General features: G+C 39.0%; 1 protein-coding gene across 1 annotated transcript in view; it reads right to left on the bottom strand.

Moving 5' to 3' along the window:
* The window catches only part of LOC127353510 (zinc finger protein 469), a 184,827-nt gene that overhangs the window by 66,376 nt on the left and 99,412 nt on the right, over positions 1-19,039 (bottom strand). The window contains exon 5 of the mRNA XM_051382764.1: positions 13,286-13,335. The gene's annotated coding sequence lies outside the window, so the exon portion shown is untranslated. The remainder of the gene's footprint in view (positions 1-13,285; positions 13,336-19,039) is intronic.

Here is a 19,039-nt window from a genome sequence, read left to right as displayed (position 1 = left end):
TCCAAACCCCCCCCCCCATTCAGCAGAATTTCAAAAGAGGAGTTGAGCTCTGTCATGGATCCTAATGTGCTAAGACCAAACAACTGTTCACATATTTAGGCCAGTATCCCAAATGTCTGCATGTACAGTACGTAGCTGTGTCTGTCGGTCTTTGTGGTTTTATGTGAATGTCTCTGTTTGCTTCCATGCCTGTATAAGCAGACGTAAATAAGTAAATGAGCTTTGCACAAGAATGTGTAGCCCAGTAAATGCTGCTTGAATAAAAAACATATCAGCGTCACAGACCTTTTACCTCACGTTACCTCCGACCTGCTCCTGCCCCTCTATTCCATAATGCCTCCTTCCTGCAAATCAATAACCAGAACTTCCTTGGCTCTCGTGGGATTCTCACATAGTGCAGGTGCTGAAAGTTAACATGCAAGGTTAAGACTGCAAGATATCAGCCCAACAATAGTTTGTCATACTTAAAGAAAACTGTTTCTGCCTCTGGGATGTCTCACAAGGCCCAGACAGAAAAGTCAGAATATTTTTGTCTTTTCTAGCTTGGAAGGACAATGTCTATTATGTGTTTGATAGTGCTGATGAGGATGGTATAAGCAGAAAGGTAACCATGTTTAGTCACTAGTTTATTATATCATATGTAGGGTGGGGTGAGCAAAGATGTGAACATTTAGGCATGAAGTATTTACCATATGTAAATGCTAATTGGCACAAAGACCCTTACGGTCTACATCAAATTACATGATAAACTATCCAATAGTTATTGAGGCATTACACTTGACATGTCAACCTCATGGTGGTGCTACAAGAAAGGTTAGGTAATCACTAGGAAATCATTAGGATACATCATCCTGAGAAAGATTAATGTCTGAATGAATTTTGTGCCTATCCATTAAGTAGATAAATCATTAGGATACATCCTTTGAACACCATAAATACTTGTACAAAATGTCATGGAAATCCATGCAATAGTTGTTGAAACACTTCACTCTTAACCAAAACCAAAAGTAAAGGTGAGGGAATCACCTACATATTTAGGCCCATGAATGTCATGTCATCTAATAGTGTGTGAGATATTTCTGGCTAAAAACTGCAAGCAAACCAACAGCGTTGGTCAGTCTTCAACTTGTAGTCTTGACATGTCTCTTGGACACATCTGGAATTTGAGGGACCATGGTCACCTAATTTGACATACTGATGTGTCTGACGTAATAAATTAACAATATTTTGTTATGATTAGTAAGGGTCTAATATCCCCTAACCTGGGATGTCATTAGGATTACCATTAGTTTTACTCTTCTGGACATGATCCCAAAGTACATGAGGTTAGGGGAAATGTTGCTTGAATGCGTCCCATGATAAATGGTGTCCACACACACATACACCCACTGGAAACTTTGTATACCAATTCCAGTTAAGAGTAGGACTTACGAGCATCCTCAGGGGGCGTGACAAGCAATATAAACGAGGACGGTGGTGATTGGAAAATGAGTAAAATCATGGGTTTTTATTTCATGGAGTTGAGGTTTGGAAACATTCCCAACAACCAGAATAATTTAGTCATCACCAGTAAGGTTTTCTGTACAATGGCACACAGCAGGAATACATTCCTGGAAAGGGGATTGAAGGGAAGTGAAATCAATGGAAAATTAATCAGCCTGGTGTGTGCTTGTAATTTGTCAGTGATTTCAAAGTGTTTAATGACAGAAAAGCATGTTTTGACTTCATAAAAGAAGAACCGACCTCCCAGTTTGAGTCACATTTGATCCCTCTGTTTCTTCTGTCTGAAAGTCACCTCCCCAGTCTTCAAGATTCCACATAATATTCAGATATTCTGTGTCTAATGGTGTCTAGAGCATCTACTTATCTGATAGCATCTCTCTCATACTGATGAACGCCTGCTAATTTTCACAGTCTAAATAACACAAATGACAGGCAGGTGCTTATTTGGATAAAAGTCTGAAGGTTGGCCTTCATAATGATTCTGACCTTATCATGTGCCCCACAGTAAAGCATATAAACTCATCAGTTCAAACAGAGTCACAGGGAACACCTAAAGAGAGGTAAAATGAAGAAAAAGGGTCACAGAATGAGGATTTACTAAATACCCTCCCTGATGAAGAGTATATAAATAAAGAAAAATAGAAATGTAGCCCTCTAGCTATAAAACATGTGAGTTACATGGGTGATTTCAGCAGATAATAATTGGAATCCAAGCCCAGCGGCGATAAATTCTTCATTGGGTGACTAAACTGAAAAGGCAAAGAGAAGGTGAAGGAGTGTGTGAGTGTGAAAACGCATATGTAAGAAAAAAGAAGAGAGCCAGTGAGAGAGAAGGAAAAAAGAAAGAGTGAGCCAGAGAAAGAGTTCTCCTTTGCACCTTTGTTTACAGCAGCACCTGCTCCTACTACTCTTTGCCGCAGGAGACAGGCGAGCTGATGTAGGCAGTGGCTTGAGAACCACACATGATTACACCACAGCACACAAGAATCTATGTTTACCACTAACAGACTTTCATTTTATGCGTGGTACCATGGTTTAGCTATGACTTCACTTGATTGACAGTTTCATAAAGAGTGACTTCAATATCCATCTTTATGACTCATGAATGACCTAAAACATACAGCAGTATCAAGAGAAATATTAGAAGCATGAACAGGTCCTCCTTTTCCAAACAGTCACATTCCCTTAAGCTAGAGCTTTGTGCTTCTGGATGGATATATATCTCATACATTATCATCAAAGAGATAGACCCATCTCCCATGGATCTGCAGTAATACACACATGCTCACTATATTTATGATAGACATAAAGAAATGTCATAAAAAAGAGACAACCTATGGAGAAGTGTACTAGCCATGGCCACATGTAATCAGAGGCATCTGATTCAAATTTTAATATTCTGGTTTTGATTCACGCAAGTGCTGCAGCAACTTTAGGGTATTGTTAAAGGAATGATCAGATAGTGTTCTTGCTCAGGATGAAGTGGCATACATCCACTGAGGTGCATGGGGTCCTGGGGGTATATCTTCTCTTAAAATCACTCTGCATACTGTTTGTGAGTGTAGTCAGTCAAAAACATTACAAATGAAACTCAAGGGCAATTTCTACAGATGAAAGGGTGAAAAATCACAAGTAGTGAGCAATATAAAGTATTACTATATAGGTGAACCTAAGAAGTAAAAGGGTGGAGTGAGGAGGCGGAGAAGTGTGGTGAGTCATTCGAGGGAGCTTCCCTTGGCCCACCCTAGATTTAATCACACACCACATGAAAGGACAACTTTTACTTAAAGGAGTAAAGAGTGACACAATAAGGGAAAAAACTACAGATCTCCTGAAAAGTGACTAGCTCCATCACTTTTTATACACCGTCATCCAGCAAAATAGTTGGCCATGTTTCACATTTGTGATTTGGACAACATATTATCTGGTGATTGTTGCTATGGACGACAAGCCATGTTTGCCACTGTGAGAACTTTCCAGAATTGTGAAGTCCTTCCTCATATTATGTTAAGTTTTAGGATCTCATGAAGCTTCAAACTCAAACCAGTCTTCCTGGATTGTATTTTATTGTCTAACTGGTACCTGAAGCAACACGCCCCCAGAAATGCAGCCCTGAGTTTCCCAGTTCATGGTTTTATATATATATATAGCACGTAATTTAAGTTTCACTCAAGTCAGACCATCTACAGTACAACTTACTCTCATTTCATAAACATACTGCAATGCCCTATGACAAAACTTTTTAATTTTGAGTAACCCAGCAGTAGATTGGACCACAGACCCCAAATTTGTTTTTTGTCTTAAGGTCTCTCCTATGAGTAAATCTTTATTTTTAGGTTTGAAAATAAAAATGTCTTCATTGTCAATCAGTGATGAAACTTCAATCAGTCAAAACGGCCACCCTATTTCTTTTCCTTGCTGTTCCAACTCCTAAAAGATGTGTTAAAAGTTTAAATACTCTATTCCTCCTTTTGTCCTCGGACCCCAGTTTGAAAAACACTGCCCTATATAACCCCAGAAAAAAAGAGCACAACCTGCAAAGAAAAAAATAAAAATAACACTAGTACAGCTACAGCATGGTTTCAAATATTTTTGGTTACATAAACTCCCTAAAAAACATTTATGTAACCAAACCATGCAACTTTATGTCCACAAAACAGGTCCAAAACAAAGATTCTGAACACTACTGAGAAGTCAAGGGAAGTCTTGTAGTAACATAGGACAGTTTCCTTAGGCACATAAAGACTGGGCTCTGGACCACTTGCTGTCCCTCTGTCTGCCCCCTGCTGTGTTGTGGGGGTGTGTCGGACAGGATGGGGATGAGACAGGATAGGATGAGGAGGACGTGCAACCTAAATATGGCTCTTGCAGCCTTGGCCACAGGGAGACAGAGAAGGGGACCACAGACCTCGGCACTGTACAATTATCCAAAACAAGAGAGTCAAGCCAACCTCCTCTCACTGAGACTCACAACAAGAGCATAACAGAGTAAAGCCAACACGATATTTTACTGTCCTTTACCCCCTGGATCACATACACAGATCTGTGCACATATGCACACACATATGCACACAGATGTATTACTATGCACACACACATAAAAAGACACATATGTATATATAGACACGATAATCTACTGCATATTTTCAGTGAACTGGTATCATATAAAACATCTACCTCTCTTCATGGTCATCTATCAACACAGCTAAATGCACCTCACAAATGTCTTGACATTAAAGCTGGCCATAGGAAAATAACCAAATCCTAATACCACTGTGCTTAAACATCTGAGCATGCACTTTCCACAGTGTAGCATATGGCACAGATATGAGGGTTCTTCTGCCTTTGGAGTGAATTGCTAGGAGTAAAAATGTGAAAAGCTGTCTAGAGCTGGCAGCCACTGGCATTCCTTAGGACTGAGGCCTACAGAGGGAGACAATACCTGGACCTGCAGCGCACAAGTGCTCATGGATGCAGCTCTACCTGAGAAGCCCACAAGTGCCATCGCTTATCCCTGAGGTGACATATTGTTTCCATAGATGCATTGAATTAGATCAATAGCGTTTCATTCCCTATCAGACCTGGAGGAGATCCAGCTGGATGCATTCAGGCTGGACAAGCTTGAGGACGCTCACCCTTTTGAGGAGGCCCAGTAGGGGAGAGAGATCAAAGGCCCGACGGCTTTCTCTGGTGTGTATGCCGACTGGACCCATGAACATGTTACAGATGAGCAGAGGCGCCAGAGAACCATCTGGGGTTATATAATGGTACTGAGTTCAAGGCACAATACTGTGGACATAAAGAATCCAGAAAAGACGGAAACTTAACTTTTTTGTGTGAAGCACCTCCCTTCTGGTCTTTTATTAGACTTGTTTAATTGTTTCGTTGTTGGGAACAATTACTTTAAAGTAGCAGTGAGTGCATAGTGGATAATTAATAATGGCAAAATAAGTCAAGAAACCAATAATCTTTTACATTAATCTTAGAAAAATGTATTGTCATGTAAGACATTCTCTCCATATGGAATCTATTTGGCTTGAGAATGATTCTACCATCAGACTGCTACGTCTGAAAAAAGAAATAAGAAAAAGCGATAAAGCCCGTTTGAACTTATTACACCAGAAACTGCTTTATGAAATGGAGGAGAAAAAAAGCATGAAGCGCTAAAGTGGTGTGGATCTTGGGACAGCAATGCCGGTCTGTCAGTCCACAACTTTGGTCCAGAATTAAATATTTCAACAACTACTGAATAGTTTTCCATCATATTTTGTACAGACATTCATGGTCCCAGAAGATAAAACTACAGACTACAGAATTCACATGAGGTCAACGTGCAGTTTTGAGGGAAAGGTTTTGACAGATAGATTGTCATGAAATTTGATGCAAAGCATGTTGTTCAGTTCAGTTCAAAGATTTGTAGTCACTAATTAAATATTCACTCTTTTTCTCAAATGGTCACATTGCTGTTAAAAAGCATTTCAGTAAGTGAAAGCATCACTGTTCATACCACCGCAACATTCAGCGCTGATTCGGACCGTCTTCAGTTCATTGGTAAGTTCAGTTTGTTGCTAGTCCAAGTGCTACAAAACTAACCTATACAAGCAGTGCACATGATGTTAATAGTGCAGCAGATTACAATTATAACAGAATTATCAGATTGTGATTATTTCTGTTACTTTTATGATCCTTGGTACATTGTGTCATATTTTGTTCAGTTTCATCACTACAAAAAAATCTTAGCTTTTCATTTATTCTCATTTAGTTTCTTCATGGTTTCCTTAACAAAACATTCTCGCTCCTAGTGGGTTGAATAATGTACTGTCATCACAGGGATTGAGGGGAAGAGGGTGAGAGAGAGACATGACATGTGAATGCTGTTTTTTGACAGAATGGGCCGTTGCTGTATTATTCTTTCATGTAATGGAGGTACAAGACAGTACAATGAGCCAGTGTGAATTGCTGTGTGTGTGTGTGTGTGTGTGTGTGTGTGTGTGTGTGTGTGTGTGTGTGTGTGTGTGTGTGTGACTGTATTTGTGTGTGCCTACATGTATGTCCCAAAATATGTGCAGAAAGTGGTGATGATCTCACTTCTCCCTGGAAGCAATATCGAGAGAATATTCTGTGTTAGAGTAAGAGGGATACCTCAACAAGCCCTAGCTTGGTGCTGATGGTATTATTAATATCATGTCATCTGAGGAGATGAGTGACAGCAAAAAAAAAAGAGGGAAAAAAAAAACACAAGAAAAGGGGCAGTCTGAAAGAAGGTTCATGGTAACTGAAATTAAACATTAAGTAATCCAAATCTGCAAACAAAGAACCAAAATAAACACATGCTGCGGGTCATTGGAAATTATCCAGTCGAAACTTTTCAATATTGATTCCTTAATAAAAAAAATAAAGGGAAGAAAAAAACAATAAACAATAAAAATTAACTTATCAACTATAACAAAATAAATAAATAATGCGAAGAAAAGATGTCACATATTGTTTAAGGTGTCAAGATAATATTGTCTACAATACATAATTTCTGTCTATACTGTTAACAAGTGTAGTGGAAGGTTTCTGCTGATCAGAAATATGAGACTGACATTTATATGATGTTTGTCTAATCTACAGCTTTATATTGGAGTTGTCGTTCAGAAAATGTGAACAAAATGCGCAGGAAATCAGTGTTGATATCAGTGCTTCCGCTTACATGTCTCCTTGTGCTAGGGGGTTTCTCACATCAAAACAATAACAAAAAGTTTGATGACGTAGCATGGGATCATGGGCTTCACCACCACTTCCGTCAGCTTTTCCCAGTTAGGATTCCTTAAGTGTTCATCATTCAGGAGGTTTCTACTAAGCCGAATCGTCCGCAGAGGCCTCTTCCTCTCCAAAACAAATGGACCCAGTGATTAATACCGAATAAACCAGTTTTCTCTGGCACTGTTTTGTGCACAAAGGATGTCCCGGTGATCTATCTAGTTTTTCTTTTTATATATTTAGTGAAATAATGAATGCGACTATACACAAATATTCATACCATTACCAAGATATGGTCTTCATTGCTTGTATATATATGTATATATTTGCCTTTCTTGAATTTACTTGTTAATTGTGTTTTGTTTTTTTCATGTTTTTGTATTATTTAGTGCTTTTTCATAATTTTTAAATTTTTTACCCATGCGCCATCCAGGGTTGGGAGGAGGGGGAACTTAAAAGACTGGGGGGACAAATCAGAGCCCTTTGTCAGGCAGTTGATGAATGCTTGTATGCACATATATATTATTACGTACATGATGACAATTTCCTGTCAATCTAACCTTGAAAAAAAACTTGATCACCCCAAAAAAAAAAACCCATCTAGATGTCCCAGTTAAAATTACCTAAAAATATAGACATTTAATACAGAAATGTCTCATAGCTTTAATTTGATAGACCCATTACTACTTGCTACTTTATGGTCACAAACAGAAGGTACTGAATATTTAAAGAATATGAAAGGGATAAGATCAAGGCACTACTGTAGGATTTTGAAGGTATTGTCTTGCAGGAGCTTATTCTGACTAACTCCCTGGGACTAAGTTTGATGGTTTTATATAGCATAGGCTACATGACATGTATTCCAATATCTAAACAAAATGGCACCAAGTCAATAATATATATTTAGGTAGTCATTATATTCCTCTTCAAATGTACTAGACTTTGAAGCCAGAGCTACATTCAGCTCACTAGTATGCAGCTCTCATTGTTATATTACTCACTGTGGTCATCTTGCAGTTCGTAAAATCAAAGCTGCATAAAGGCTGTAATTTTGGAGACATATAATTTACCTGTTTAAGTTTATAGCTAAAGGTTAACCCTTGGTGTAAAACTACGCATGAGTTAAATTTCTGCAATGAGTAATGCAGTGGAAGTATTTTGAACATTGTTGGGGTTTTGGTTAGGGTGAGGGTGAGGGCAGAACCGAAGGGGTCATCTCTGGGATACACACTCCTCAATTAACCTACAGCAGTGTTTAAAACATGGGCTGGGCTTCCTTTTAAACATATGAAGCTTCCGAGGCTATTGTAAACAGAACCAAAAAGTTGGATTTTTGTTCACATATGGCAGAAAAAAAACCTCATAAAGCTCTATTTCAAGCACGTAAAGAAAACCAATGGCATCTGAAGGCATTCTTGCATTCAGTGAGCCTGTGGAAAAAAGTTACTAAGAAAGAGTCACCTGGATATCCTTAATCATACTCATGTTTTGCACGATCTTGGCTACCTGAATGAGAGTTGAGGAAGATCCTCATGGGATGGATAAGGTGCCTGTGCTCTGTTGAAAACTGCTAGTGTCAGCAGATAGTCAAAGCTTAAAGATGCATGGTAAAAAATGGGAAAAGGGAAATTTAGGATATTTAGATAACAGATCTACAGACATGTTTGCAAAAGAAATATTCAGGTGGAAATAAAAGGTGTTCCAACATATATTACTCCAGTAGCAGTGGCACTTACAGTGATTAGGACTGTGCTACCTTTCAAAAGAGACCAAAACCATGCATGTGCTCCAAATGGTTCAAGAACAGCTTCACTTTGGGTATGTTTTGGATAGGTATTTTAGGATAATTTTACAGGAATGGGAAGAGGTTAAAGAGGCCTGTGTTTTATTCATTAGTTTAAGTTCCATTGTTAGATGTGAAGAAATAAACAGAGTTGCAGAGTGATGGCAAAATAATATTAAATATTCACTCTTCTATTGTGTTGAATTTCAAAAAAATGGAAAAGAAAAAGTCACACTTTAACAAAAAAAAAACCTGGTAAATGCCAATACTATTTCACAATAAACTGTAAAATGTGAACACAATTCCTTGAATGTTTGAAAGATTAAGGTTTTAAATAAAATCCCTGTTATGTTTTATGATGAAATCGATATGATGCATTCATCTCTGTGCCACAGTTCAGAAAAGGGAAAGTCTAACTGATTGATCATCATCATTATTATGTGCTCCACAGTGTAATCTCGGTCAGAGATCCACACCCTCCCTACACTCACAAACCATATGTCTGTCAATAGCAAATATTAGACTGGAGTGTCAGCCTGCATGTCCGGTCATGAAACTGGGTCTTACCCCTCAGGTCTGCACGCCTCATAACCCTCAGAATCACTCTCACCTGTCAATCACCCAGCATGCTCTCAAGGAGGGGTTGGGTTACTGCACAGGAAGAACAAACACAGTATCTAAACCGGCTCACACCAATCCTTCTGCAAGGTTTTCTCCAAACCATTCACACTGACAGGTTAAACAGACTCCACTAAAAAGGGCTTCCTCTGGATGGCAAACATTAAATACTATATACAAAATGTTAGATTGACAGATGCTAAGACTGCAGTTCCAGATGTCAAAAACAAGAACAGGGGAGGATTAGAATGTAAACTGCCAGTAATAGTGTTACAAAGGCCTAATGATAGGTGTAGGGAGAGAGAAGCACAGTATCATTTTCACTATGGCTGGTCACAGTGTCTAAAACAAGCAGTTCATATACAATTTACTACACTGGCTATTATGTTTTGGATTAAATGTAACGCTTTCTAGATTATATAATATATAATAATAATAATATATATAATAAGCAGCATAAACTGTTAATTTTCCTTTAAATTACAGCCAAATCTGAGTTTGAGCAGGGCAGAATGAATTATTAAACAATTTAAAAATTTGTTCAATTAAACAGCTTGAATGATTCAGTCACACATGCTCTTATTTTAAAGGTGAATTGCACTGAACCATGTTTCTACAGTTGTCCAGAAGGAACAAACCAAACACTGGCTCTAGATGGGGGCATTTGAGTTTTTTGCACGTTTTGTGGCCATTGTAGTTTCTCCTTCGCACTTGGAAGGGGAGGGTGAGGTGAGGGAGTTGCAATCTGTAACTCCACCTCTAGATGCCACTAAATCTTACACACTGGACTTTACTTTACAACATTACGGTATTTACACAACTCAGTGACTTATGCTCAAATCATTCAAACAAATCCTAATACTAAATACTAATCCAGCCATGAACTTTTACACAGATACATTATCAGCCAACCTGAAATTTCCACCAGTGAAATGAATAATTTCTACAGACTATTCACTCTTTCCATCCTTCCTCCCTTTCTTCCTGTTTTTCTACTAAACACATTTTTCCATAGGCCCCAGTCACTCACCATTTCCTCCCTGAATCAGTCAACCCCAAATCACACACTGTCTTACGCTTATCCTATGGGACTATTCAAAAGCTTACACACTCATCCTATCTCAAGACAGTCTCATTCCTTGAATATTACTTATTCTTCCCAGCAAGCCTCTTCATCACCCACATACCTGTCTAACAGCCCCCTTTTCTCCAGTGATGCATGCCCCATGTCGAGGTCTTGTTTTCTTGAGTTTGATCTACCTTCTCTTTGAAGTGACTGTTTCCAGGTCTGAGGCAGTGATGGCCTATAGCTAATGTGGACATACTGCAGTTTAGATGGCATAGTCTATTTTCCAGCAGAGCATGATAATAACGGCCATTTTTCTCATCATTTGTCTCTAGAATAGTGCTTTAATCTTAGCTGCACAAGGCATTCCATCCAACGCACACTGTGTGTGTGTGTGTGTGTGTGTGTGTGTGTGTGTGTGTGTGTGTGTGTGTGTGTGTGTGTGTGTTTTGCTTGTGTGAGTGTGCAGATGTATCTCTGTGTGTGTTTGCATCTGTAAAGGTTTGCATTAATGCAAGTGTACAAATGTTTTTCTGAGTGCACTGTGTGTTCTAATGTTAGATTTATCTCGATCTAATCTCTGTCATTACGGCAGCCTTGACCATGAGGGAGGCCTAGATACTCAATCATTCACACCCAGAGACCACGCAGCAAGAGAGGGAGCAAGGAGACTCTTAATCTGTTGAAGTGGTTCACAGTTTATGTCCTGTCCCCTGGTACACCACCTGAAACGCATCCATTACATCTCTTCCCTCCGCCCGTTTGCTAAATCCCAGCAACAATTCCAATTCCATCATGTCCATAAGCTACAAATCACACGAACTGTCACACCATAAAACATAGCCTCAGATGTTATTTAGGTGTATTACTATTTCATCACACAGATATGAACAAACATAAAAAAATTACTTTATCCAGTGAGGGAGTCAGTTTTTGTAAAAATGAAAAGGATTAGATAAAAAGATGAAAAAATACTTGACAGGGAGCAATTACACATAATGGTCATACAATAATGAGAGATATCTGGACCCAAAGGGGGTGTGCAGAGAAGCTGTCAAAGATTGAAGACCTCAGAGGGCAAATCATTTGCTGTAAAGAGATCCAGCAGAACAAAAATGTGGAAAAGTCCCGGCTGAAACCTCCTTCACCTCCTACAACAAAAATTAGCATCTGAAAAAAGAAAACATTGTAACTTGGCTGTGCATAAAGCAGTTAAAAACTAACTGTCGAGTTTTACTGCAGAGACCTTATGGTCTGGGTGAAATAATAAATCTGATGGATTTGGTGAGTGGGGAGAAGGATCTCACATTAGGGGTAGAGCATGGCTAAGCCTTAGGGAGAGCTAAGGAGCCAGGCTCAAAAGTGTCCTCACTGCCTCTGACGTTCTTTAACCTCTTTTGTGGCTTTGAAACCTCATGTCTTTGGCCTCCAGTCACTCTCTATTTATGCAAGAAAATAAAGAAGAGAACGCTGCCCCTCCTAAATCTGTAAACTGCAATTAAGCTAAATTCCAAGTTTATTTCCAAATGCCGTCCTTGCTCCAGACCATGTGAGAGACTTGAGTCTAAAATTATCACACTTTTGGTCAGGAGGCCAAGACGAAGCCAGCGCTAGGACTGTCTTCTCACAAGCCACAGGATCACAAAGATGCTGTGGATGGCTGGAACAATTGTAATAATCATTTGGATTGCCATAATTCAGAAATGTATCATTTAAAACTCATTTTGAACATATTTTGAAGGAGGTACTGTAGTATATGTGATTAAGAAAGTATGATAAAATGTGACAAAGTGACACAGGGATCAAAATGTTTACAGATTATAGATGCTGCTGCTACAAGACAAAAAGATCAAGAAAGAAACACAAGTGAATCATAGTAACAATGTAATGACATCTCGATAATGAAAGTTATGAGTTATGTTTACTGTTTTTTATGTTCACTCAGCCCCCATAAGTCCAAAGGCCTTGTGCAGAGAGACAAAGGCATCATGTCGGTTTTTAAGTTTATGTTTGCCCCTCTAACCAAAGATCTGACATCTGGAGGCAAACAAAAAGAAGCCCATGCACCCCAGCACATCTGTCTGTCTGTCTCTCTCTCTCTCTCTAACTGTCTCTGTCACTCTGCCTGTCTCTCCATCATGTGTTTACAGTCGGTAGATTAAGTGACAGGGCTGTAATCGGAAGTCTACAACCGTGTCATTTGGAAGACTGTTGTCTTTTCCTGGGAGCGTGGTGGTCAGCAGAGAAAAACAAGATTTACATCTCACAGGGCGGGGCAAAGTGTCAACCATGCATTATACCCTATTGGCTGTGGTCAGGGATGGGCGTTAACTCCTGGAGGAGATAGACAAGAAGACGCAAACGAATTTTCACTTACGTTTTTATATCAAACACTGGGGAATCTCATAAGTTGAGAATACATGTAAAAAACAAACATATGCCAAACCTTTCTGTACGAGCGGCTGTATCACACTATAACTCCTATTGTCATATAGTGTGGACTGTTACGCTGTCAGTCACTCACAGATATACACTTAGAATGAATTAAACCAGGTGTGTGTTGCCCTTACCATTGATTGCGTCATTTGTCAGTCAGCTTTTTTGTGAAAGGAAATGCCACCTATAAACAAAAGAGAGAGTAAATTAAATATGGTTCATAAAATGTAAATCTGTGGTCTTGGAAAAGAAATTGGGGTATTTTCTGAGGTTATTTTGTGAACTCTATATTTTTGTTTTCTTTTGATTGCCTTTGATATTGGAGTTTTCCACTTTCAACTGGAAATAAAAAATAACAACCAGCGCATAATTAAAACTTCCTCTATAGCACTTTTATTACAGTTTTATTTATTTATTCACAATGTTTACTGTTTATTCTCTCTAAAACTATGAGAGGTTAACCACCACAGGCTTTCTTTCACCTCCTGGAAAGAATTAAACAGAGCTTGGAATGAACTATATTTTTCACTGTGCTCGCCTAAAGTGAATAGAAATGATGCACGTTTGCATTTAGCTGTTGATTTAATAGTAGAATGAAATTCACGCAAACGGCGTTGCAAGAAATTTGCCACAAATTAGATGTGTTTCCATCATATATGATGAAATGAATAATCTGGCAACACCTCAGGAAATGGAAAACACACCTGTAATTAAAATAGAAAGCCTCTCAGAATTGATTAGTCATGGACACACTGGGATTCTGCTTTTATGGCAGATGGTATTAGTCACATTTCATGTTGTCTGAAGAAATTGTAATCTTCAAATTAATGCACAACAGTGTCTCATAAACAGTGCATGCAGCGCTGTTTGCCATATGACATTTTTAACAGCATGGTGGGAATATGAGGGACAATGTGAAGAATATTTTTAATTCATAATCAACTTCACCATTGTATTTTCATTATCGTCACCAGAAAAACCCAACAGTTGCTTAAATTCTTCATTGTGTGGAAATGTTTTAACTCCATTCATGTTTTTTCACTAAAGATATTTTTATTTGCATGAACATTTTGGATGGAAAACAACTTTTGACTAAAGGGCAGAAAGAGTCAGATGCCCCAGCAGCGCCATGCCCTGTTTTCAGATGAATCCAGCCAGACAGACACGCTTAATCCTACACAGGTTCAAAGCTCCGCCAAGGCACATGTGGCCTCAACCTGAACAGAGTTAAAGAGAATAAATAAAAAAGACCCAAAGAACAAAAGAAGTTAGCAGAGAGAGGACTATGAGTAATGTATTGATGTGTGTTGTGTCTCTGGGAACTTGCAAGACTTTACCAGCCATGTCTGTGTGTTTGCAATGGTAATATCCTTCACATTTCATTGGTGGGTGTAGGTGAGCTCGCTTCATGTTTATTCTTGTGACTCACACAGCTACATCACCCCCCATGAGACTCACCAAATATTTGGCCAAAGAATGTAGGACGCTTGCTCACAGATTTTAAAAACCTCAAAGTCAGACATGCAAATGTGCATACACGCAAACAACACTTTTATTTTATCTCAGACCTAAACTTAGTGAACCCACTGCAACTGACTCCTCACAAAGTAACCACAAGGTATTTATCTCCTAAATAAAAGCATGAGTCCACCCTGTCCATCTATTAAATGCACTACGTGAGTCTAAACTAGACATGAAAGTGCAAGACCTTGCAAAGACCTTTATGATCATTCCTGCTGCAAAAGAATTCAGAAACTGTTCTCGCAAATGTTTCTAAAGCACATCTATGTACTAAGTGAGACCACAATATAAAGTTCCAAGGTTGACAAAAGCTAGTTTGTGTCCCATTTAACTGTCCTTAAGAAAGATCCTGAACCTCCATCATTAAAAATGTTTAGTATAACCCCCTTATACGGGTGTAGATTTATAACCCATAATGCACAAGTTTAATAACAGCGCAAAGAAACCAGGAAAGAGTAATGAGATATTCTTGTCTTTTTTCATTCAGAGCTGAAATCATGTATAGATTGATCATGTGTAAAAATTATTATGCTGTATGAGTAATAATAAAAGTACAACCAAAGTAAATCCTAAAAAAGGGTTTATTCTGTACGGTACACTAAAATACATTCCCAGAAATACAAGCCAAACACTCACACAGTAAGAAATGGGTTTGTTAATGTTTGAAACGAGAGCTACAACATCTCTGCCACATATTGTATCACATACCAAAGGTTCCATATGAATTCCCAGTGGAAGGTAAGACAGTGCGCACTAATAGCCAGACAATAATTTTAAATTCAACCTTGATTTTTAGCACATGTACATTGTTTTGTGTGTGAATTTGATATCACACCTCTGTACGACTGTGTTTTTGAGTTTACATTTGAGTATACAGACGGTTGAGCACTTGCAACTTATGCCCATTAACCTTGTGCTATGAGACCACCCCAGCATGTTAGAGTGTGAAAGTAAACATTTCTCAATGAATTCGGCAGGGGAAAGCCCTGCTGGAGTGTGGATGTATTGTGAAGGCCAAATAGTGCTATATTCAATGTAAACAGTCAATGTGAGAGCTGGGGGACTCTCAGAGTTCACGGCTCAGCACAGAGATGTGGAAACCAGGCAAAAAAGGGAAAAAAATAGATCAACAGTCTGTGTAACAGCTGCACATGTTCTTCACTCAGCTGATATCATGCGAAGAAGATTTGGATAGCCACTCTATTCAGAGGAGTCTAATTACTCTTCTTTGTGTCATTTGTTGTAGTAGATTTATGATTTTGTGAGGAAACGCAGTCGCTCTCATTATGAAAAGAGCATGAACACTGGAACTCATATTTCATTCTGTGGAGAGATGTTATGCCAACATTATGTTTTTCCACCACAACAGGATTGTGTGACTTAATGCCTTTTTCACAGCAAACATTCTGACATGCCATAGCAGGAAAAACACAGGTGTAACAAATAACATTAATAATGGCTGTACTCCATTTAGGTGTGTCAGTGTCAGTATCAGTGCATGCAGACTCACTGACATGGCCAACTGGGATATAACAATGGAACATGGCCATCATTAATGCTATTAGTTCCACTTGTGCTTTTCCACTAGAATATTCAAAATGTCTGCAGCAAAAAAGGTCTATTGCATGAACTGAACATGCAATTTTCATCTCTTTGTCAAATTAAAAGTACCCTAAGTACCCCTAATAATTAAAAGTACCCTAAGTACCCCTAATAATAACTAGTAGCAAGTTATCTCTGTCTTCAACACCGAGATTGTGGTAGCGGTTGCTAGAAGCTGATATCTTTTTCATGCTGATCAAAAAAATTATAATCATTTAGGAATTGTCATTCCGTCGACGTAATAGTGGTTCAGTGGTTTTTATGAAAGTAGATGGGAAGCTATATAAGAAGAACTACTATACTCTGATTGGTCCACTGCATAGAGGGCACAAACCTTTTTCACAAAAGAGATTTTTAGAAGAAGACAATGAAGATATACTTTATTAATCCCCTAGGGGAAATTGTTCTTTTCACTGTTTTGTTTTATACACACACACACACACACACACACACACACACACACACACACACACACACACACACACACACACACACACAGGCTGAAATACACACTTCATGCACTTGTGGACATGCAAACAGGGAGAGAGATGGTGGAGTGATGGGGCTGCAACGTTAACAGCGCCCCATGAGCAGGCTTGGGGTTAGGTTGCCTTTCTCAAGGGCACCTCGGCAGTGCACAGGAGGTGAAACTGGCACCTCTCCAGCTACCAGTCCACACTCCATATTCTGTGGGACTTGAGCCGGCAACCCTCCGGTTCCCAAGCCAAGTCCCTACACAGTGAGCTACTGCCACCCCAATTTACTCATCATAGCTGGAAAAGGACAGGTGAAACACCTACAAAGGGTGGCTCAGTTCGATCAAGTGTCATAGTAAGCCATTGAACCAGCATGTAATAACACCAGGAAATATCTCACTTAAATTGAATAAAGTCATTTTTAATGTTGTCAATTACACCTGTGCTTTTCTTGCTATGTCCAAAATGCCTGCTGTGAAAAGGGTCTATACCAGACTTTCATGGATCGCTGAACAAATCTAAGATGTGGGCGATGGATTTTGAGGTCTGGAGTCAGGTTAAAATTACAGTAGGAAAAGCAATAAAAAAACATTTTAGGTTAGGCTGAAGCTAAAATTATACAAAATGTTGTCATCTCTCCATGTCCGCTGGGGTCTGCACATGTGCAACCAAAAATGCATGTGTGCACATGTGTGGACACACCTATGCAGACACTCAATGTAGTATAAACAGAATCACGTGTGTGTCCTCTTTGTGCCCTGCCCCAACTCAATGTCGAGTTTGGAGGGCACTAAGGATTAAATCAGCAGTTATTAAATTTACTGGCTTATGACCTTTTAAAGAAAACCAATTTCTACTCCTCATCACTGGTTGGTCTAGCCTATATGAGTTGGGAGCAGTTCAACTAAAGAGAACTTACTAAAGAACTCTTCCCCCCCATAAGACCTTTCAGATTTGTCTTGTGTCCCTAAAAGCACACAAGTACCCCTTAAAACAACTAATTGTTTTACATCATATTAATCAGCGCATTTCAGAGGTGAAATCTGGTGTATTTTTTAACTTTGCAGACCACCAGACTATCTGGTTCCCCCTGCTTCCAGTCTTTATGCTACGCTATGCTAATCATCTCCTGGCTCTGACTCCATACTTACTGTACAGGCATTGGAATCAATCTTCAGATCTAACTGCATCTTAATGATCCAGTCTCATTGTAAAACCTATTTATTTTTACTTTGAATTATAACTGGTGTGCTGTCTTGGCCAGGTCTCCCTTTGGAAAAGAGATTTACTTTTGTAAAGAAAGCTGATAAGTGTATTTCCCCCAAATGTTGATCGATTTCTTTAAAGCAACTAAAAATGCGATAAAGGCTTAGATGAATGTTTGGTAAAGATTCTATGAAGAAAACCTTTACTCATTTGCTCACATGATTGAAGTGAATCAGGGTCATTACAGATAAAGGTACACCCGTCGGCCACACTTTCACCACAATATTTGACTGTAGTATTAATGTCTCATTCACATAATTAATCTGGATGTTTCAGGTCCATGACTCATCCATAACAACAAAGTGATTCATTAAATGCTATCAGCTAAATGTTACACAAGACTGTCTGGCAATATGTTTCTTTATGTATGCGCAGCATCTTTATTCAGGCTCCAACTATTGTTACAAAAACAAACTGGAACGGAAAAAGGAAAAAAGTGGTACAAAGAAAAAGGGATGGATTAAAGTATTGATTGAACAAATAAACCAGTAGAGCCAACAGATGAAAGAAAGCTGTTTTGTCACTCCCTCACTGGGTAAATAAACAACCACACCAGATGTACCCCCTTCTTGTTCACCCTGCAAGTTTTCTGCCCCACCCTCCCTCTGTTCTTTCACCCAGAGCAGGACCTGCATAATCTGTGCCTTTTCCAGTCAAATACAGCATCAAAAACAAATGTCCACTTGTCATCACAATGAGCAACAATGAATCACACAAAACATGTATACAAAGGCACATATCAAAAAGCACAATCTACCACAAATTTTACAGACTTTCCCAACTCCTCTATCACACAATTAACCAAAATCTCACCCAAGCAAAGCCAGATATGTTTGACTCACAAGGAATGGTTACTGTTAACCTTCAAATCAACCACCAGTGACTCACCACTGTCTGGAGAACTGCAGGCTTTTAATGGCCTACAGTTTTCCATCAGCATGATCTAGCCATGACCTTTCTGTTGCATTAGCACCCCATGTGGACCAATGAATCAGATGCATGGACCATTGATGCCATTCTCAA

The sequence above is a fragment of the Dicentrarchus labrax genome, unplaced genomic scaffold, assembly GCF_905237075.1.
Source record: "Dicentrarchus labrax unplaced genomic scaffold, dlabrax2021, whole genome shotgun sequence".
Taxonomy (NCBI): Eukaryota; Metazoa; Chordata; class Actinopteri; family Moronidae; genus Dicentrarchus; species Dicentrarchus labrax.
This window is presented reverse-complemented; position numbering and strand designations above follow the sequence as displayed.